General features: G+C 43.3%; 2 protein-coding genes across 4 annotated transcripts in view; one reads left to right on the top strand and one right to left on the bottom strand.

Annotated features, from left to right (window-relative positions):
* Positions 1 to 11199, bottom strand: part of PTPRA (protein tyrosine phosphatase receptor type A) — a 165288-nt gene extending 154089 nt beyond the window's left edge. Inside the window, exon 1 of one of the 3 annotated variants that reach the window (XM_073002112.2) lies at positions 11065 to 11199. The gene's annotated coding sequence lies outside the window, so the exon portion shown is untranslated. Of the gene's footprint in view, positions 1 to 9988; positions 10962 to 11064 lie in introns of those variants that run through there. The other 2 variants (XM_073002113.2, XM_078394456.1) reach the window with 2 other exon arrangements.
* Positions 11200 to 11324: 125 nt separating this feature from the next.
* MAVS (mitochondrial antiviral signaling protein) overlaps positions 11325 to 23308 on the top strand; it is a 41717-nt gene continuing 29733 nt past the window's right edge. The window contains exon 1 of the mRNA XM_073002116.2: positions 11325 to 11427. The gene's annotated coding sequence lies outside the window, so the exon portion shown is untranslated. The remainder of the gene's footprint in view (positions 11428 to 23308) is intronic.

Here is a 23308-nt window from a genome sequence, read left to right on the forward strand (position 1 = left end):
CCACAGCAAGCATGTCTAAAGTCAGGGGATAAAACTATATTCAAAAACTGAACACAATAATTGTTACAGTTTTAAAAAGAAGGGCAGAAGACACTTGGAAATTAAGGTCATAAACAGGTGTTGGAACTTCCTGCTGTCTTTGGAAATTAATAATAGGTAGGGATTTCTAGATTCTGCAAAATTCATCTTTCAAATCCATTTAGCACATTCCACAAGCTGGAATGCACCTCAAGACACTTATTCATTCAACAGAGGCTTGACACTGGATTAATATTTATACAGTACAATCTACTATAGTATCTGTTTCATGAGGACCCCATTCACAAAATTCTCCCACACTTATGAACAAAAGAGAAATATCACTTACCAATCAAAAGGAACAACCCTACAGTGCACATGACAAGAAATACAAGCAGCCACTTGTTAACTAAAGGCAATTTACTGTTATAATTTATACTACAGTAGTTCGCTTATGCTGCCATAACCAATAGGATTCTGGCCCAAGACAGATTAAGTTACAAAACCTTTTTTTCATCTGTTGTCATATGGAAAAAAATAACTGAAAAGACTACAGAAAAGTAAACACAGGCCCTCAAAATCAATTGACAGTTAATGTAGTACTTAAATATTGTTATCCATGTAATTACATCCCGCACCTGTCTGTAATTTTCTTTTCCACATATATAGAAAAGAATGGTTGCACAATAAAAACAAACTGTTTTTAAAAACAGGAAAAGGTTTTAAACTTCAAAACAGTTTTTTTTAATTTTTACTGTTATAAGGCTTTTTTAAAGAGCCCCATGTGATAACTATTTCAATTAGAATGCATTAATGCTCAAAGATCTCAATATGCAATAGGGAATAGAAATTCTACTTCTGTTATGAATCAAACTATTATTTTTATTTTAAAGTTTTATAAATAGGATACAACAGATATTGGACCGAAGATTTAATCATACAGTTTTTTGCACAGATTGTTTGGGCTAATCCTTCCAATTCCCTTACTGTCTAGTAGATGTAATAAGAAAAAATATAGGATTCTCAAACTGAATTTACGTCTCCAGATATACATATCTGTTAACAGCAGTATACAGAGATGAAAAAAGACACGATTGGTCTGATTTTCCAACTCTGACTGAAGTTGTTCCATGAGCTCCCCCACATCTCAACAACCACACTACGGCTGAAATCCTGTTGCTTAGCACAAAAAGTTACACTAAGTTACACCCACTGAATCAGTGGAGATTTACTGAGTTAACGTCTCCATAAGTTCCCCTAATACAAATGGGCCTAATCTAGTTGTGACTTACCTAAACATAGGCTATAATTAGAGCACTCCTATTTGAATCAGAAGTTTATAGAGGCACTGACTCAGCAAATCTTCACGAATTCTATAGACTACTCTACTGCAACTCATGCTAAGCAACAGGATTTCAAACAATGTTAAAATGTTTTGGAAGCCCTATTAAAATCTTCAGAACTGTTTTTCATAATTTCCTTGATGCTTTTTCCTTTAGAGTGAGAACTCTAGTTATCATTCCTCTATAACTCTGTACAGTTAAAGCCAGGTTTTCACCTCCCTGAAAGTGCATACTCTTTAACTTATAAAGACCTAAATGGCCTGGGTCCAAGCTATCTCAAAGACCGTGTCTCCTATTATGAGCTGTCTCAGGTGTTAAGACTCTCAGGAGAGGTCTTTCTCTCGGTCCCGCCACCTTCACATGTGCGCTCGGTGGGAACACAGGAGAGGCCCTTCTCTGTGGCTGCTCCCAGACTTCCCACAGGAGACCAAACTGGCCCCATATTTGCTGTCCTTCCGTAAGCAGGCAAAGATCTTTCTCTTCAGGCAAACTTTCTCTCAGTGACTGGCTACATGAGTGACTTTTAGATGGATTGTTATGCATTACTTATCTGACTGAGTCTTTAGTACTACTTGTGTTTACCATCTTTCAGAGTGGTACTGTATTTGTTTATTCCTTTTAAATATTTGCATACTTATTGTTTTAGCTTTAATACTGTGTTTTAATACTCATTGTTCTTAGCTTGATGATGCATGCTGCTTTCAGACCTTTTTAGGGAGAAAGGTGGGGTAAAATATTTTAAATAAATAATAATGAATACTTTCAGACACTGAAAATAGGAGCAGATTACTGGAGATCAGGGTGGATAAAAATGACTTTTTAATCAAGCTGATTTAAATCATGATTTAAATAAAACATTTGATTTTTTAAAAAACTTAAATTGTGATTTAAATCAAATCCACCCTGATGGATATGAAACTCATATAGGCAAAAGACTGTGAAAATTACTGGGTTTCCCCGAAAATAAGACAGGATCTTATATTAATTTTTGCTCCAAAAATTGCTTTAGGCCTTATTTCCAGGGATGTTTTATTTTTTTTTCATTTACCTGTTACCCTAATCTACATTTATTCAAATACAGTCAAGTCATTATCTTCTGGTTGCTGCGCAATGGTAGACGGCGGGGTTTCACCTAACTGAGGCTAATTTTTGGGGTAAGGCTTATATCACAAGCAACCTGAAAAATCATACTAGGGTTTATTTTCAGGGAGATAGGGTATGTATTAAGGTTATATAAGCAAGAGTGCATTTCTGAGGAGAAAAATCATGTTATTAGATCTTGTCTAATTAAAACGGATTTAAATCAAATTTACCCTGAATTTTATGGACATAGGATTTTTCAAAGGGGCAGAAACAGTACCTTAGTTTGCAACCCTTCATTGTATTCACATATGATACTCCCACAAAGCCAGTTGAGGGACTAAACTACTGTATAGACAAAACCAGCAAGATAATTTAAATCTAGCAGATATGAGGCCCTCTTTTTCATTTGCTGTTATTTCAATCTGATTTGTTAGATCATTAATGTATGGGTCTTTGATAGATGCCTGTTTTAGGCATTATACTATAACAGTTAACTTACAATTTACCAAGAGTGGAAAAGACCCCACAATCATGTATGTGTGCTTATAAAGCTGTGGCCTAAATATTATACTCAATGTGTCCAAGGAAGTGGACTGTAATCCATAAAAGCCTGTACTGAAACAAATCTGTTGGTCCTAAAGATGGCACAATACGTCTGTGTTTGTTATACTATACAATCTATCAACCAACCAACAGAAAACACACCTTGCCTTACTTTAACTATACTCTTAGATGGCATAAACGTAAGACAGTATATAACAAGAAAACCAAGCCATAGCTCATTCCCCGACAGTCATTTTATAAACCCAAGCAAATAGTTATTCATTTCAAACCACGGTTGAGTTTGCATCAGTAATTCTGGACACAGCAATGTAAAAGAAAAGGAAAGATAGGAGAGGGACACCAAGACAAAGCTTGGTGACAATTGACCATCTTTTTCATGAGAAGTAAGGCTAGTCTGGAAGTACTAGTAGTTAGCAGAGAAGAGACATTCAAATAACCAGCCCTCCCATCTCTATATTCTAAGACAGGAACCAATGTTTTCAACAATAAAACATGTAAGAAAAGAAATGGTAACAAAGATTAAACAGGTGGAAATTAATTTGATGATGACATTTTAACCATGACTACACTATGGGTGCAGTTTGACAAGTTGCATTTTAGAATGCGTTCTATAGTAAGTCTTATTCAGCATGTGTCAGTACAACAGAATGCATTCTATTTAAAGCACTGAACAACAGGTTATCCTTAGTCTCTTCCAGTAAATACAGCTTTTCACCTCTCTAAGAATTAAATCTTCTCATTACATACTGGGTCCTCCATCATGGCTTCAGGATGGATGGCCATAATCCTTCTACAAAAACAACTTCTGGGAAATATGGGCTTAAAGCCAGCAGCAGTGCTATTCTGGAATACCAGAAACTGCACGACCAGCAGATTGCTACTAATTACAAGGTTTAGTTCATTGTGATCAACTTTGTTTCACTGTACATAAATTGCACACAACCTGAAACTGAAGCTGGGACTCTTTAATTTGTGGCAGTCTGGCACTGCCTGTGACATCTTTTCTGCTATGCCAAAGTAGCTATGTAAGAGGATACTGGCCACGGATTACTACAAATGCCCAGTGGGAGGAAAGTGATAACCTTCTGAAAACTATGTTTATTTTATATCAGTTCCTGATAAACAAACTTAAAAGTCATCTGGTCATTTGTGGCAAATAAGTAACAAATTATCTGAAAACTGAAGTTGATATTTCTTCCTGATGAATCCAAGTCACACATTTGTTAAAACCATTCAGAAAATAACTATGATGCATTTGCAAAACCATATCAACTACACCCTAATTAAACTGCACAAAATGCCAAAGGCCAAATAAAAGGAGCTTGCCAGAGTGTGATGGGAGATCAGCATTGACAGTCATTGATATGAAAAGTTCCCTGGCTGGGCCTATACAGTGCAGAGTTTTCTACCCTCTCTTCCATGCAAGGAAAGCACTGTCATCAGGTCCACAGACCTGCTGGATCACACATTTGTTACAATCAGAAAATAAACATTTTGCTAGAAATCATTACAGCTGTTCCTAAACCTATGAATTTGCAAAAATGTAGGTTAAGTCACATCTAACTAATATAATGGGAACAAGGATACTTCTAGAAATTTCCTAGCTTTTTATTACTTTTGAGTTAGTTATGAAGTTAAAAAAGAGATAGCTTGTATGTTACAACCTTGAGTTTGCAATATTTTCCAAGATTTAACTTCTTTTTTGGAATATTCATTCTGAAAGACCTGGCCAGATTCCACTTCTATGAAAACCAACCTGCCTCGCTACTCTACAAAGAGCAGGGCTGAGGACAGGCTCCTTTTTCTTAGTCTACCCCTAAGCAAAATACTATAAACATTATCTTAGCGGTATTAGGCCAGGAAAGCAAGCACCTTTATATCCACTACATGGAATCATCTGTCTGTTAGGGAAAAGGTAATTTTTTCTCCTACACTTACTTCACTAGAACATTCTGCTTTCTACCTCTACCTCATCTAAGTTGAGCCTAGAAGAATATAATCAAATATATGAACATTCTTGCAAAGCATGCTTCAACTTCCTGGCTTCTCCCAGGAAGTACAAATTCCTTATTTCCAGCAGAAATGATAGCCCATGAGGAACAGTCCTTCCTTTGAATCCATCCATCTGCCAAGCTGCCACAAAAACACAGTACCCAGGCTTGCAAGAAACACTTTTACTAGTCCACCTGTCCATGCTCACTTGGTATTAGTCATTTACAGAAAATGAGCAGGTCTAGCAGAAAAATACTGGCTCCATTCCAGTTTAGAAACCCTTATGTATCTGGTTACCTGAGGAACTTCTCTTTTGATGCCTATAACCAAGCACATTATGTAACTTGAAGCCTTTACATCCTACAATTAATGATATTCTAAGATATAACTGGCTTTATACCATTTATATTGGTCCAACATCTCCTTTTCCTGTGCATTTTAATTACAATACAACCAAGATCAGCTCCCTACTCTGTGGTGCATAAGCCCCTGCCCACGCTTATCCATGCAAACCCAACAAAATGTACAAGAAATGAATGCCTCAATCCAAAGGGTATCCCCTCACTTCAGCAAAAAGAGCTATATCTATCTATCTATCTATCTATCTATCTATCTATCTATCTATCTATCTATCTATCTATCTATCTATCTATCTATCTATCTATCTATCTATCTATCTATCTATCTATCTATCTATCTATCTCCCGCCTATCTGGTCGGTTAAGACCACTCTAGGTGGCTAACAGCATAAAAATAGGACAATAAATATATGTAGAACAATTTTACATAAAGATAGATATTTCAAAAACTGGGAGCAAACAGGGAGAAGAAGGGCATCAGGGATTGACTGGAGGGAAGGCCTGCCGAAACATTCATGTTTTAAGTTGATTTTTAAAGATACCCAGCGAGGGAGCCACACGAATCTCAGGAGGTAGGTTGTTCCAGAGGCGAGGAGCCACCACCGAGAAGGCCCGATTTCTTGTCTTTTCCTTCTGGGCCTCCCCTGGTGTTAGGCTCCTCAGCCTCACCTCCTGGCTCGCACGAGTGACACAGGTAGATCTTGGTGGGAGTAGGCGTTCCGCCAGGTATCGAGGCCCTAAACCGTTTAGGGCTTTGTACGTAAGCATCAACACTTTGAAGTAGATGAGGAACCGGATGGGCAGCCAATGTAATGCGGCCAGAGTGGGTGAGATATGCTGGTATTTTTTCACTCCACTAAGTAGTCTGGTCGCCGCATTCTGCACCACCTGAAGATTCCGCAGCAGCCTCAAAGGCAGCCCCATGTAGATTATATTAATGCCCCTCCTCCTGCCTGCTGCAACAGTTTTCTGCCTACAGTTCATCTTTCTCACTGTCTGTCTCTGAGGGAAATAGCAAAGAGTTGAAGGTTGAGAGGTCTATGTTTTTGTCATTAACCCACACCCAGCTTCTCACCCACAACACGTCAATGCTATAGCATGCGCTAGCCTTTGCAACATCATGGACCCCAGCATTCTTCCTAACTTTGGAGGTACAGAGAAAAACAAAAGCATTTTGTAACCACAACCCCCTTCTCTAAGACAGGAAGAAAGTTTTAGGATTGTTTGGCCATTGAGCATACCAGGTACCCAGAGCACCTCAAGTACACACGTCTAACACAGCACACACACACACCTGGAGTATTTTCTATTATGGAAAGGACAGCAAGGGCTCCTTCATTCATACAGAAGCCAAAGTAGCAAGAACAGGGCCAGAGGGCTGACATCTATGTATTTTGGTTTGGCTGCAAGACCCTTCATCTACACAGAGGTGTGAAGTTCCTGGACATTTAAATCAAGGAGGAGGTGTTTTTCTAGGCGCTGGCCAAAAATTTGGAAAATAAATGTTTGGTGAATTCTGAAACACTTGCAGCACTTTATCTAGTCCAAGTTTTTATTATACTAACAATGCAGTCCTAAACACGTTTACTAGTACTGTATAGTAGAGTGTACAACCTTAGAGAGACCAGTTGTTAAATAAATATGCATAAAATCATCATAACACACAATACATTTCATATTCTATTTTATCCTTCTTCAGGCAACAATTGCATGAAATAAAGCAACATTCTACTGCACTTTAAGGACCAAACAGTGCAGCCTTAGGTGCCTCAAATCAGAACTGACTGTACGTACATCTGTGCCCAGTGCAATTTCCATCCAAGCATGACACTACAGCCTATGGATATTTCAGGATTTGCTAGTTAAGAAAAGTTGAAGAGGAAAATCAATTCTGTAGCAATCTAAATTTTATTATCGAGTTCTGGACGTGGTGGCGCTGTGGGCTAAACCACAGAAGCCTGTGCTGCAGGGTCAGAAGACCAAGCAGTCGTAAGATCGAATCCACACGACGGAGTGAGCTCCCGTCGCCTGTCCCAGCTCCCGCCAACCTAGCGGTTCGAAAGCATGCAAATGCGAGTAGATAAATAGGTACCATCTCGATGGGAAGGTAAACAGCGTTCCGTGTCTAAATCACAGTGGCCATGTGACCACGGAAAGATTGTCTTCGGACAAACGCTGGCTCTATGGCTTGAAGAGCAGGATGAGCGCCGCCCCCTAGAGTCGGACACGACTGGACAAAAATTGTCAAGGGGAACCTTTACCTTTATGACACTACAGCCTATGGATATTTCAGGATTTGCTAGTTAAGAAAAGTTGAAGAGGAAAATCAATTCTGTAGCAATCTAAATTTTATTATCGAGTTCTGGAAACAGCGTACACTTCACCATCATTATACAAAATGCAGAAAAACAGAAGGGTATGAGATAACTCAAAGGACAAACATTTCTGCGCAACAAGTCAGTATTATCCGATTCAGGCCTAGCGCACCTTCTAACATCAAGCTTATGTACCATCAAGTTGACTCCAATCCAGAGTGACCCTTCCCAGCATTTTCTAGGTATGAAACACTCAGATTGGTTTACTAGTCCCTCCTTTAATCGTCCTCAAGACTACAGAGGTAGCTTCTTCCCCAAAGAGGCACAGCAGAAAACTGAACTCCCAACCCTCAGTTCTGAAGCCAGGTGCACAAAGTGTCACTAAACTATCGATCCAGTTACCTTTCTATTACCGAGTAAAACTGTAACTGGCTGTGACAATATTTTTAAAACACAAAAAATATTCCACTTATAAAAAACAAACCCAGAAGGATTGCATAGGAAGCTGCCTCCCACCAAGTCAGACCATTCACTCAGTTAACTCAATATATGCACTGATCATGAGCGGCTCTGAAATCTTTCATGCAAGGGTCCTTCCCAGGCCTTCCTAGAGTAAGAAACAACTGAATCTGAGACCCTCTGCAAACAAAGTCCAGAGCACAGAGCAAAGTCCAGAGCACAGACAGAGTTTTGTCCTCTGAAGATGCCTGCCACAGAGACTGGCGAAATGGTAGGAAGAAAAACCTCAAGAACACGGTTAGACAGCCTGAAAAACCTACAACCACCACCAAAGTACATGACTTAGTCACCAATTTTCCTTTCTCCTCCTGTTCAAAAATGTACAGGTGGAAGCCAAAGGAGAAAATAAAAACTGACCCTCAAAAAAGAGCAGAGGACGGAAAGAAAATAATGTATATTCTCTTTAAATAAAATGCATTAGAAAGTCGTGTTCTATGGAAAAGTCTTCAAGGCTGGCTAGATAAAAATTTGAGAACATATGACTGATGTTTACTGAGGGTGTGATAAATACCAGTGCCTATGTATTTGCAAAAATCTTTGCAAAAGCTATTTCCTCAATAAATGACAGAGCTGTGGGTTTTTCCACATCTTTTCAAGACTCTAAGAGAGATCGGCAGATCTATTGCCATAAGGCAGTTTGAGCAAGGCACATACACACTCAAGGCTTCTTGATTAATACACCCATTTTATACATATTGCCATGAGCTTAAAATGTACAGTACAAATATGTGATCTTTTAAACATAGCACTAAGTGCTATAAAGATATACAGTATCAACAAGAATACAGAAGTCTTCCTAAAAACAGCGGAATTATTCAACCAATTTAGAGTCTGTATCTCTGGCGGGAATATGTAGAACACAGCAAAACCCTGGAATGTCTGGTACCTATTCTATGATTGTAATGCATTTGTGAGAGCAGACAGTCGAAGGCGAAGGACACCAAAGAATGCCCATTTTGAATAGTAGCTATGATTTTGAGAAGGAGCCATCTGCTCCATGGTGAAGGGTTATGGCCCTGTGGTACAACATGCATGCTGCAGAGGTTACATTCCTGGCAGAACCAACTGAAAGGAACAGGTTGCAAGTAGCTTTCCAGAACAGACAATATTGGGATAGATGTACAAATACTCTAAATTTGATATCACACAGCTTCATGCATTTGTGGCAGGGATATGTCTGCATTAAACATAGTCTTCCATTAAAATTGGCTGTTAACATAAATCAATATACTTGAACTGATTTAAGCAACTGGAGATCAAGTGAGGAGGAAAAACTACTGCAAAGAGGGAGAAATGAATAAGGAAGAGAGGATCTGTTGACTATCATCAGTGAAACACATTCTAAGAGAGTTCAGTACTGTACTGTGTATATGAAATGGATGAATACATTTAATATAGTTTTTCATCTATTTCTGCAGTTTAAATACCTGGAACTACCCTTTTCCCCCCAAAATAAGACCTAATCTGAAAATAAGGCCTAGTATAATTTTTCAGAATGCTTGTAATATAAGCCCTACCCCCAAAATAAGCCCTATTTAAGTGAAACCCCGCCCTCTAACATTGTGCAGCAACCAGAAAAAGATGACATGACTATATTTGAATAAATGTAATTATTGTACATGAAAAGAAAACATTCCCTGAAAATAAGCCCTACTGCATTTTTTGGAGCAAAAATTAATATAAGACCCTGTCTTATTTTTGGGGAAACACGGTATTTACCATACATTTTTGAGAAAGAAAAAGAGAGAGAGAGAAAGCAGGCAGAGAGAGCCTGACCTCGAAATCTCAGAAGTACCTTTCCGGACAGCCACTTTGAAGTCAGCAACCCAGTTCCCATCCTTCCCATGTCCAGCAGCCAAACCCTGTTCTGCATATGCAATTTCTTCACCACACCCTTCTTCTTCCTTCTTAGCTTGCCATGGGGGAGGAAGGGGGCATGCTACTAAACAACAACGTCTACTAGGGGCCGGATCTGGCCCAGGGGCCTCTATTTCCCCACCCCTACCATGCTCAGTATCTTGCACAAACGGTGGGGGAGAGAGAGAAATAGAGTGAGATAATGGCCTGGTGATGCTTTGCCATCAAAGACAGAGAAAGAGAGAGAATCTTTTAGAAATATTGCTGCAGAAAGTGGGGAATGGATTCTGGGGGGCTACCTCATCCCTTCCCAATTCCAAACCCGAAATTAAACTGGAGGGAGGGATGCAGAAGAGGGAGGGATGCAGAAGAGACTTGCAGTAATCTTTGGGGGGGGGGGAGAAAAATGCCTCCAAAGAGATGAACTGTCTCATTCCTAACAAACATCTGGGGGGGGAGAGAGAGCTCCATCTTGGAGGGGTGGGGATGAGATATTTGGGTCCAACACCCCCGACGTCACCCCGACACAAATCTTTGCATATGAGATAGGAAGGAAAGGTTTAGAGAAAAATCACAGAATATCTGTTTCTCATCTCAAGAGGTCTTGAAACACAGGACCTTCTCCAACCTTTCAAATCTGGGAAATGGGAAAGCGGCCGGGGGGGGGGGGGAAAGAGAGAGAAATAAGCAAGAGACACACTTATCCCCCCACTTTCCTGGGAGTAAGCAGGATTAAACCCAAGGGATAGCAAACAACCTCCCTTTAAACCCCCCCCCCCGACACCCTGAGTCGATCCCCCCCCCCAAGTTTGGCATCTGGACCTGCCCAAAATTAAGTTGTGAGGAAGGGGAAAAAAAGGGTGGGGTGAGACAGGAAGTGTTGTGTGTGTTCCCCCCCATACCCGCCTTGGCGGTGGGCGGGGCCCAAGAGGAGAGGGAGGGGCTCTCTCTCCCCCCCCAATTTGAACGTCGCCGGGGGGGGGGTGAGGGGAAAAGAGGGAGGAGGAGACTTACGGTTGCCAAGCGATGCGGTCGGAAGAGGGGGGCGCCGCCGCCGCCGCCTTTCTCCTATTCCCCCCCCCCCCCGCTCCACACACCTCCACACGCCTCAGCGCCCGGAGGCCGGGGACGGGCTCCTCCGGCGGGACTCCCCGCGACGGCAGCGGCGGCTGCTGCTGCTGCTCTTCCTCCTCCCCCCCTTCCTGAGCGGCGGCTCCCGAGCCTGCCCGCCGCCCTCGCCGCAGTGCCGCTCCATGCACGGCGACGGGCGAACAGGCGGCGGCGGCGGCGGCGACTAAAGACGACGACGACGACGACGAGGTGGTGGTGGTGGTAACGGCGGTTTTCGGGACCCGCGTCTCTTCAGCCCAGCCTGAGGTAATAATATTCCCAAGAGGCGGCTGTGAGGGGGGGGGAGGGCTAGGCTTTCCCGTGAGTGAGTGAGTCCGCCCGTCAGTCCGTCCCGTCCCGCCTTTTCCTCCCCGCCTCACGCGAGGGCTCGACTTCGCCTCAGCCTCTTCTCCGGGGCTCGCGCGGGCCCGCCTTTTCCTTTTCCCTCAGCGGTGGGGACGCCGCTTCCCCGCTCAGCCCCACACGCCGCCGCCTGCAAGCCGCCCCGCGATTGGTCCGCCGAGAGGGCGCCTCTGGTTGGCTGCGGCGCACCGCGACGCTCCGCCCCTCTTCCCTGCCGCCGCGGCTTCCTCCTTTCCCCCCCTTTCCATCCGCGCCTTTTCCTCCTGGCGCAATTTGGGCGCTGCGCGGAAAAGGGAGGGGCGGAGCGGAGGCGCGGGATTATCGGGCCTCCTCCTCCTCCTTATAGATATGCATCACAACCCGGGTGGAAAGGATGCGTGACGCGGATTTTTCCATTTTTATTTTAAACCCCTTTTGCAAGATAGTAATTCCAATTAATTTTTTTTTGCTAGGAAGCAAGCAAAGGGAAAAAAAAACCCAAGCGGATGTCATGTTCAAATATTTATTTAGTGAATTAGTTTTGCTTAGGGTTGCAGTCCTGAGCACCCTTCCCTGGGAGTAAGACCTATTAATCTCAGTAGGATCTTTTTCCCCCCTTTCCTTTTATGTGTTGTGTGTTTAGTCGTTTAGTCGTGTCCGACTCTTCGTGACCCCATGGACCAGAGCACGCCAGGCCCTCCTGTCTTCTACTGCCTCCCGGAGTTGTGTCAGGTTCATGTTGGTTGCTTCGCAGACACTGTCCAGCCATCTCATCCTCGGTCGTCCCCTTCTCCTCTTGCCATCACACTTTCCCAACATCAGGGTCTTTTCCAGGGAATCTTCTCTTCTCATGAGATGGCCAAAGTACTGGAGCTTCAGCTTCAGGATCTGTCCTTCAAGTGAGCATTCAGGGTTGATTTCCTTCAGAACGGATATGTTTGTTCTCCTTGCAGTCCAGGGGACTCTCAAGATGATCCTCCAGCACCACAATTCAAAAGCATCAATTCTTCGGCGGTCTGCTTTCTTTATGGTCCAGCTCTCACTTCCATACATCACGACAGGAAAAACCATAGCTTTGACTATTCGGACTTTTGTTGGCAAAGTGATGTCTCTGCTTTTCAAGATGCTGTCAAGATTTGTCATCGCTTTCCTCCCAAGAAGAAGGCGTCTTTTAATTTCGGGGCTGCTGTCTCCATCTGCAGTGATCATGGAGCCCAGGAAGATAAAATTTGACACTGCCTCCATATCTTCCCCTTCTATTTCCCAGGAGGTGATGGGACCAGTGGCCATGATCTTAGTTTTTTTGATGTTGAGTTTCAGACCGTTTTTTGCACTTTCCTCTTTCACTCTCATTACAAGGTTCTTTAATTCCTCCTCACTTTCTGCCATCAGAGTGGTATCATCTGCATATCGGAGGTTGTTGATATTTCTTCCGGCAATCTTAATTCCAGCTTGGGTTTCTTCCAGTCCAGCCTTCCGCATGATGTATTCTGCATATAAGTTAAATAAGCTGGGGGACAATATACAGCCTTGCCATACTCCTTTCCCAATTTTGAACCACTCAGTTGTTCCATGACCAGTTCTAACTGTTGCTTCCTGTCCCACATATAGGTTTCTCAGGAGATGGATAAGGTGGTCAGGCACTCCCATTTCTTTAAGAACTTGCCATAGTTTGCTGTGGTCCACACAGTCAAAGGCTTTCGCATAATCAATGAAGCAGAAGTAGATATTTTTCTGGAACTCTCTGGCTTTCTCCATAATCCAGCGCATGTTGGCAATTTGGTCTCGAGTTCCTCTGCCTCTTCGGAATCCAGCTTGTACTTCTGGGAGTTCTCGGTCCACATACTGCTGAAGCCTACCTTGTAGGATTTTGAGCATAACCTTGCTAGCGTGCGAAATGAGTGCAATTGTACGGTAGTTGGAGCATTCTTTGGCACTGCCTTTCCTTTTAACCAGTGAATAAATTGTGAGTCCGAATGGAAATCGGAAGGGGATTGTAACATACTGTCAGACGAGTTCGGACGACAGGTTCAAGCATCCCGGTTTTGCCCGTGAAGTCAGGGGATGGTGGGGGTTGTAGTCCCATTGCGCCCCATCGTAGGGAAAAAAAGATCTTGCACGCTACCAGTTGTCAGTGTGATAAAGCCTTGAAAGAGCTACCTGATCATCATCATCATCATCTTAGAACTACAGAGTTAGAAGGGACCTAGAAGGGACCCTTTGGATCATCAGTTCCCCACTAGGGTCTTCTTGATGGGCTAGATTTGAACATCTAACTTCTGGTTCCGCAGCCAGAGACCTAAGCCACTGAGCTATCCAGCAGTTGTGGGACTACAACACCCAGAATCCTGTTTCTGAAGAGCTGTAAACATAAGCCCTGGTTTATGGGAGTCGGAATCAGAGGGGCTTATCTCTGATTAGTTTTACTTGGGCTTGTTCTGCACATCTCAGTTTAATCATCCTTTTAAAACTGCAGAGCTGGAAGGGGCCCTATGGGTCATCCAGTCCAGCCCCTGTCAAGGAGGCCCCGTGGGGGGAATCAAACTCCCAACCTCTGGCTCCACAGCCAGAGGCCTAAACCATTGAATTTGGGACAGGTTTGAATCTGAACAGTAAATGAGTTCTTGGATAATAATGCTAATCAATTCAAATGAATTCAGTATTTCAGAGGGATAGGGGGAAACTATTTGGAACGAAGGGAAGAGCTTTACTGATGCTGTCGATGGATGGAAAAGCAAGCAGGTAGGCATGATATCAAATCAAGCATGGACTCTAGAAACAAAAGTGACTAAACTGAGGCTGATACACTTTAGACGTATAAGGAAATGCTTAGAAAAAAATGAAGCTAGTAGGAAAAGAGGAAGACTGAACATGAGATGGATTGAGAAAACAGAGGAAGGAACGGCTTGAATGTGTAAGATCTCAGCGGGACCTTCTGGAAATAATTAATTCATGCCATATGTCAGATGCAACCTGACAGTTCAGAACAGCAACATCTCAACAAGAAGCACCAAACAAAACAAAGGCAAGAAAAAAACACATTTGCAGCACCTTAAAGACTCACTGTTATATTTTAATGTAAGCTTTCCTGGAGCATGCTCACTTCTTCAGACCTAAGAACCAGAATGCTGAAACAACATGGTAAGGCATTACAGTATTATACAGTACAAGGCTCTAAGATAAAGGGACAGCCATGTTTGATTACATTTCACATCTCGTCATGATTTAAGACCCCCACTCAGTATTCAATTCTGCTGAAGCGCAGTTCTGTAGATGTCAGTGATGACAAGCTATATTATGGACACATCGCTGCTGATATCCGAGGTGGTAGGTCTCTTGGGGGCGGACTCCACGCGACGGAGTGAGCTCCCCGTTGCTTTTCCCAGCTCCTGCCAACCTAGCCGTTCGAAGAACACCAAGTATAGGAATGTGTAATAAAACTAGGAAATGGTTGCATATTAGAAATGTGACTATTGCCTACTCGTACTGTATATTGTAAACATGCATAATAATATTTAAATGAATAAATTGTACTTGCTGCATTGTTGTCTGTGCTAGAAAGTTTCCCACCCACCCATGCACCTTCATTTATTGTTCTCTGACATCAAGGACAGAACAACAGAACAACTGGACCACCTTAAGAAACACCCCACTATGACAAAAAAAACCACCTGTAACTTAAATGGGCTACAGATCATGATCCTGAACCAACCAGGGCAACCATCGAGCTGTTTGTGGTAGGTTCCTTCTGAGTGTGTTTGGTTTTGGCAGAAAATAGGAAGAGGGGATGAGTGAGCAAACAGCCAGGAAGCTGGAGGGAGAAATAGCATGCTAGCAGGGTCAGACCTCTCTAGAGCTGTCGGTGTGAGGCACAGAAAGGCAAATCGCATCTTGAACATCCTTGTTCAGTTTGTTTCTCAGCTGTTAAACTTCCTGTTATCAGAAAGCACAATCCACATGATCTCTTTGTGGTAGCAACAGCAGGATCTAGATTATCTTAAGGGAAAACTTATGATGCTGTTTTTGACATTGCATCATCACGAGATGATCAACCACAAACCCAGTGTACAGCATGTGATAAGGAGTAGCTTGAACTACGGATACAATTTTGGATTTTATTAGGGGGAAGGAGCAAAAGGAAGACACCTGAAATCTGCAACAGGGCTGTCAGAAAATACCCATCATTGAGTTTGTTTTGGACCACTTTGGGAAATATTATTTTCTGGGTTTAGATAAAGACTGCTGGATGTTTCTGTATTCAGTCAAACAAGGGCAGATTTGAGCATGCTGTGCAGGATTTCACATCATCTAAAATGAGAGGCTAAAGTTTTATCTTGGGTGAAATCTAATAGGCTCCTAACATCTGGTTTGCCGAATCAATTCTGAATAGTGGCATCTTCTGGGGATTTTTAGGTATAGTGTTCTCAGAAGTGGTTTACCAGCCCTTTCTTCTGGGGTGCTCTGAGACGACCACGCAGCTGGCCCAAGGCTTCACAGGATGGCTACTCTACAAGGCACAGTGGGAAATCTGGCCTCTCTCAATGAGCTATGAGGCCCATGATTTTGTCTACAGCATTCCCATTGTATTACATCTTGCAGGTGAAAATTCAGAGAATAAAGACTTAAGATCAACTTCACCAATACCCCATTTCCATCCCTTCCACCCCACTCTTGCATTTAGCATCTTACTTGATGATGCTTGGTGAGCCAAAATTCTTGAAAGCCTGCACATATTTGCTGCATCTTGTTTGGCTTATAAAAATAACACTTTGGTATGAAATTTAAGGTTTGTTTTGGGCCAACAAACCCGTTTTGTTTATCACCTTCATATATTCCATGACTAAGCATGTCTACAGGATGTTGAAAAAAGTTCAGATGCAGGACTTTGTAGTGACTTGAACGGAACCGAAAAGATTTTCCCAAGATCTATGAATGTTGTCGTAAATATACACCATGCCAAACACTTCAGCAGACTGCGAAATTCAATTTTTTTCTGATGGGCAATTTAGATGAGTGCAATCATAAAAAAAAATCGAAACAAAGTGGCCTGTAACTTTCTGTCCTACATTAAAAATTGCTTATGGGTCATTTTAAGGAGAAAGGCAGGGTAATGAACCTACCAACCAACAAATATTTTTATCTCACCTTTCTCCTAAGACTAGGCCTTAAATTGGTTCACAATTGGATTAAAATGAAGCTACAACTAAAAATGCAGAAGGTTTCAGTGTTAAGTAGGTTATCATATTAAAAGTACAGTCAAATTGAGACCAAAGTAAAGCAACATCAGAAGAAAAGAGGAGAGCAATCTAATCCCACTAATTTCTCAGAAGATGGTCAGTTTCTAAAAGCCTTGTAGCTGCCTTGTAATGGTGTTGGCCGGTTCTGTAAGGCCATTGAGTCCAACCCGTTGCTCAAGGCAGGAATTCAAATCAAACTGATGGCTGCCTTATTTTATCTGAATGCCTCCAGTGTTCGAGCGCTCACTGCTTCCCAAGCTAACTGAGTTCGTTGTCGTACATCTCTAACAGGAAGTTATAATAACCACAACGGAGGGGCCCAAAGTAGCTTGCAACCTCAAAGCAGTCATCAAGGAGGCCCAACCATATTATGCAGACTCTCCCCTCACACTTTTTAGACACACGAGACTATAAATCCCATTGCCCCCAGCAACGGAGGCCCTTGTGCCTGAAGGGTGGAACATCTAGTCCGGCACATGCCCCAAAGGCACAAGAATGGGGGATGCCGTGACACAACGGGACACAAAGAAGCTGCCAAAGGAGAGAATCCGACTCAAGCGTGGGGTTGCTCTTCCATTAAATGTATTACAAGCCTATTTTGTTAGAGCAACCCATGCGGCCGGTAGTGGTTTGCATGTTTCAGCGCTGTGGTTCTTCTCATGTGATGGAGTCAACTTGGACAGACAGCTTCTGTCTTATTGATTGAAAACAATGAAGTCACCAGTTTCAGAACGTCCGCTTTCTGAACACTGTGATCAATAAAAAGGCGGTCTGTCCATCCTTCGAACTGGCTTGAAGTCAATGGAAAAATTAAAACTCCTTCCTGACTCTTTCCTGCCCTCTCGTGGCAAGCATGGAGAATTGCAGGACTGCTCCTGGAATTTTGGTGGCAGATCGGGGCCCCGGCATTTCCTGTCATACCATAAAGACTGGAAGTGTGGCTCTTTTCCGTCAATGTGATTCCCAGAATTTCCCAGCTATTGTGGCTCAGCGTGGATCGAGTGCTCAAAAATCCTTTTCCTTTCATGATGCTTTCAGGAATCCTATAAATCCCCCAATTTCCAGTGATATCCCTGGGTTAGTCTACAGTGGAGTCTTGACTTAAGAACGGCTTGACTTAAGAACATTTTGACTTAAGAACCGCTCTCATAGGAAAATATTGACTTGACTTACATAGATTTGAGTTAAGAACTGAAAAAACCCACATGGGAGGCAGGGAAAGTGCAAAATTTGAACTTTCAGTTAACTGTTGGCCAGTGAAAAGGGTGCCTGTCTGCTTCCTCACTCCTCCCAGCGTTTAGAGAGTGGATTGGGAGACAGTCTTCGGACTGCCTGGTTCTTGTACTGCCTGGACTGTATTTTCCCTGCCTTCCCTGAACCTTTCTTGACCTAAGAAAAAAAGAAACAAAATATCCCCCTCTAGTGGTCGAAGGCAGAATAGCTGCTTCCCATTAGTTTCTATGGACGGAAAAGAGCAGATACGGATCAAATGGTTTTCAATGCATTCCTATGGGAAATGCAGATTTGACCTGAGAACATTTTGACTTGAGAACCGCCTTCCAATACGGATTAAGTTCTCAAGTCAAGACCCCACTGTATATTGCACCAAAAACCATCAAATGTCTTACGTCAGCTGAAAGACTTCACAGGATCATGACAGCATGCTGTCAATATCATCCCCTGCATCTGAAAAAAGTGGGATCTAATGTACAACAGTATATGCCAGAATCAAATTGTTTGCCACAAACTCAATAGAAAGGGACGTGGTGGCACTGCGGGTTAAACCCCAGAAGCCTCTGTGCTGCAAGGTCGAAAGACCAGCAGCTGTAAGATCAAATCCATGGGACGGAGTTAGCACCCGTCACTTGTCTCAGCTCCTGCCAACCTAGCCATTCGAAAGCATGTAAAAATGTGAGTCGATAAATATGTACCACCACGGTGGGAAGGTCACAGCGTTCTGTGTCTAGTCGCACTGACCACATGACCACGGAAACTGTCTATGGACAAACGCTGGCTCTACAGCTTGGAAATGGGGATGAGCACCATGCCCTAGAGTTGGACATGACTGGACTAAATGTCAAGGGGAACCTTTGCCTTTACCTTAACTAGGGGAGACCCTATTGCACCAGTGAAAATTACGCCAGTGTTAATTCAGCAGTTGAGTCAGTAAGTCTACCCGTGTTGTGACTAGCAATCAGTTTAGACTTTAATTTATGAGATGCCACAAACTTCAGCTTTGCTTAAAAGCAGGGGTGGGCAAGAACCAGAATGCATCTCTCAAAATACCCCCTCCTTTTAAAAAGACACAAACAGACATTTTGAGTTGTAGAAGAGGAGCAGTGTTGGTCTGTGTAAGTGTTCTAGGTAAAAACAAAATCAAACCCAATAAAAATAAAAGGATTTTGAAAGGCTCTTCTGAATTTTGAGGAAGCAGAGGTTCCCCTTGTTTCTTCTACCCTGCCGAGGGCAACTAAGGAGACTTGGGTTCAAAACTCTGGGAACATGGAATGAGTGAGCTACAGTACTGCTGAAATATCTCAATCACCTTGAATGCCTTTTTAGTCCATTTCAACTTGATGGCACTTAATAAAAGGTTTTACTATAGTGGTGTTTAGTGCCCCTTTGTGGGGAATTTAAAGGATTACGGTCTCTCGGTTTGTCAATTTGAATGACTCTTTGGAGGCTACACAATTTGCTTCACAAAACTTCACGGCTTGTTTACACCGTCTACTCCGTGCTCCCAGACCATATTTTTTTTAACAATATCCTTGCAGTCTCCTTGACGTAGCATCGAACCACCCTTGCCCCCATTATGAAATGGTGTCCTTTTTTCATATGTTATATGGTAGCTTTGAGTTCTCAAAACTTTCCCGTGCTTTCTTTGTGGGCTTATGTGCCCTCCTACGTGAGAGGCCTTGAGCCGTCTGCATCATCCCAGATCAGGAAAAGGAATCTGGAAACCAGATATTTTGGATATCCAGCTCTTATTCAGCTGGCTAGATAGCTCAGTGGTTTAGGTCTCTGCCTGCAGAGCCAGGGGTGTTGAGAAATCGATTCCCCCCAGTGGGCTGCCAGGGAGAAGAGCCAGCCTAGGTAGCCTTGGGCAAGCTGCACAGTCCCACAGCGCCCCTAGTGGAAGGGAATAGTAAAAAAAAAACACTTCTGAGTATTCACTACAGTACACCTAGGAAACCCTGAAAAGGGTCACCAAAAGTCATAATTGATTTGACGGCACACAGTTATTATTTGAGCTGAGGTGGGCATCCTGTGGACCTTCAGAATTTGCTGGGCTATGACTCTGCTTATTTAAATTATATGCAGAAGACATCATGCGAAAGGCCGGACTGGACGAATCCCAAGCCGGAATTAAGATTGCCAGAAGAAATATCAACAACCTCTGATATGCAGATGACACCACTCTGACGGCAGAAAGGGAGGAGGAATTAAAGAACCTCTTAATGAGGGTGAAAGAGGAGAGTGCAAAAAACGGTCTGAAGCTCAACATCAAAAAAACTAAGATCATGGCCACTGGTCCCATCACCTCCTGGGAACTAGAAGGGGAAGATATGGAGGCAGTGACGGATTTTATCTTCCTGGGCTCCATGATCACTGTAGATGGAGACAGCAGCCACGAAATTAAAAGACGCCTGCTTCTTGGGAGGAAAGCGATGACAAATCTTGACAGCATCTTAAAAAGCAGAGACATCACCTTGCCAACAAAAGTCCAAAGAGTCAAAGCTATGGTTTTTCCTGTCATGATGTATGGAAGTGAGAGCTGGACCATAAAGAAGGCTGACCGCTGAAGAACTGATGCTTTTGAATTGTGGAGCTGGAGGAGGCTCTTGAGAGTCTCCTGGACTGCAAGGAGAACAAACCTATCCATTTTGAAGGAAATCAACCCTGAGTGCTCACTGGAAGGACAGATCCTGAAGCTGAGGCTCCAATACTTTGGCCATCTCGTGAGAAGAGAAGACTCCCTGGAAAAGACCCTGATGTTGGGAAAGTGTGAAGGCAAGAGGAGAAGGGGACGACAGAGGACAAGATGTTTGAACAGGGTCATTGAAGCTACCAACATGACTTAGACCCAACTCCGGGAGGCAGTGGAAGACAGGAGGGCCTGTCGTGCTCTGGTCCATGGGGTCACGAAGAGTCGGACACGACTTAATGACTAAATAAGATTACTCTGTTAGTCCTAGAATAGTGGCGCAATGGTTAGGGACCTCGGGCGTTGCAGCACGAGAAACATGATAGGGCCCTAAGCTGCACACTGATCTTAGAATGTCAAATTGACTACGGCCCTCTAGGTGCTCTCCCTGCTCTATGGCTGTAAGGACTAGAAACTTGTTATTTAGTTTTTGCCTTTCTCAATCCTCCTTCAGTTTTTAAAAAAGGAAAGGAATACAAAAGCAAGATGTATATGGGAAGCTGTCCCAGAAAGTAACATTTAAATATGAAATGCTCAGCTCTGAATCTGTGCTTGTGTATGAAACAGAAATCATTCTTTTCAGACTACCCTACCTCACCTGATTGTTGTCTGGTGGATAGATTGCAGCAGATTTCTTTTAAAAACCCTGTAATTGTTCACTAAGCATAATCATTATTCATTCAAAGGGGGGCATTTCGAAACCAGGCTGTCCAGCCTTCCTTTAATGTCAATGACTGCTCTGGTGTGAACATTAAACCATAACTCAAGTGCTTATAAAAAAAGTGTGGGCTTTTCCTTGGGCTGCTTAATTACCGGGCAAATTAAAATCTTAAGAGAGGCAAGGAAGCAGAAGCAAGAAGATGATACACACTGAACTGACACAGAACCTTAGGCTCTAAATCTGAAGCAAAATTATTTGAGAAGCCTTGCGTGGTGGAGGTCTTGGGGAAATGCAGGCCCATGGTAAGCTCATCCAGAGAGGTTGCCACGGTTTAATTTGACTGGAATAAAATAATCCACATGTGTTTGTTCTGCAATCATGGGCAGTTTCTAGAGTACATGTGAAAATAATCTTTTTCTGGATTTTTTTTCTTTTAATATTTTTAGACCTGGATAAATGAAACCGTGGCCCGTGCCAGGGACATGGTGGCGCTGCGGGTTAAACCACAGAAGCTGCTGTGCTATAAGGTCGGAAGACCCGCTGTCGTAAGATTGAATCCACGCGACGGAGGGAGCTCCCGTCGCTTGTCCCAGCTCTTGCCAACCCAGCAGTTCGAAAGCATGCAAATGCGAGTAGATAAATAGGGACCACCTCGGTGGGAAGGTCACGGCGTTCCGTGTCTAGTTGTGCTGGCCACGTGACCACGGAAGATTGTCTTCAGACAAATGCCGGCTCTACAGCTTGGAGACGAGTATGAGCACCGCCCCCTAGAATCGGACACGACTGGACAAATTGTCAAGGGAAACCTTGACAACCTTTACCTAAGTGAAACTGTGGATATTGATCCTGCAAATGAGCGCAGGGGGGTTCCTCCTACTTTATACACAAATGTATATACGGTTTAGCATTCCACGTATGTCCAGTTCAGTGGACCTAGTCAACTGAAACCTGGAGAGACCTTCTCAGCCACACTAGACGCTGTTCCAAGTCCTCCATACAGAGCACCTTGCCATAGTCTCTTGAGACTGAAGGATGCAGAATCTGTTGTATTGTTCCAGAGTTTAATTTGCATAAGATTGGTCCTGGTATTTGCCTGGGAGAAGAGAGTCGAAACTCATCTGTGTCTGTTTGCTTCTCCAATCTAGATTGAAAAGGCAGATCACCCGGCCTGGCGAAGGAAGCCCAGCCAGCCTTATTCCTTTACAGAGACTCTTTGAGGGAATGAAAAACAAGTACATATATATGTATAGGTGGCTGTGTTTTATCTTTCCAAACTGTATATCGTATGATCTGATCCCTTTTCACTTTTATTAAAGGTGTGTTGCTCTTGCGTGTTTCATACAGTGCTTTTGTGTACATGGTCCCTTCGCAGCTTTCATATCCAGACGTAGTAATCAGGAGTACACTAACATAGCCCAGTGGTTCCCAGTGCGGGCAGGCAGGAAGGAAGGAAGGAAGAAAGGAAGGAGATGATAGAGAGAAGGAATGAAAGTTAAAAAGGAAAGAGGAAAGGAAAAGGAAGAAAAGAGGGAAGGAAGGAAAGAAAGAGAAAGAAAGAAAAGAGAAGGAAGGAAGGTTAAAAAGGAAAGAGGAAAGAAAAGGATGGAAAGAAAGAAAATGAAAGAAAGAAAAGAGAAGGAAGGAGGGTTAAAAAGGAAAGAGGAAAGGAAAAGAAAGAAAAGGGAAGGAAGGAAAGAAAGAAGAAAGGAAAAGGAAAGGGAGGGAGGGCGGAAAAGCCAGCCCGCAAGCCCGCAAGCGACTTCTGCCCCAGCGCCTGCGGAGAGGTCCCCTCGGCTCCCTATGCCGGATGGCGAACCCCCTTTTCTTAAGGGGCGCCCCTCTTGCGCTCGCGGGGCAACGGAGCCGCGCGCCAGCTCTCCTTTTTTGGGGGCGTTGACGAGCAGCCGGGCGCGGAGGCGCAGCAGCCAATGAGAGGCAGGCGGGAGGCGGGTTGAGAACGTTCCCCGGGACTCCGGCGGGCGG

Source organism: Pogona vitticeps, chromosome 5, assembly GCF_051106095.1.
Source record: "Pogona vitticeps strain Pit_001003342236 chromosome 5, PviZW2.1, whole genome shotgun sequence".
NCBI classification, from domain to species: domain Eukaryota; kingdom Metazoa; phylum Chordata; class Lepidosauria; order Squamata; family Agamidae; genus Pogona; species Pogona vitticeps.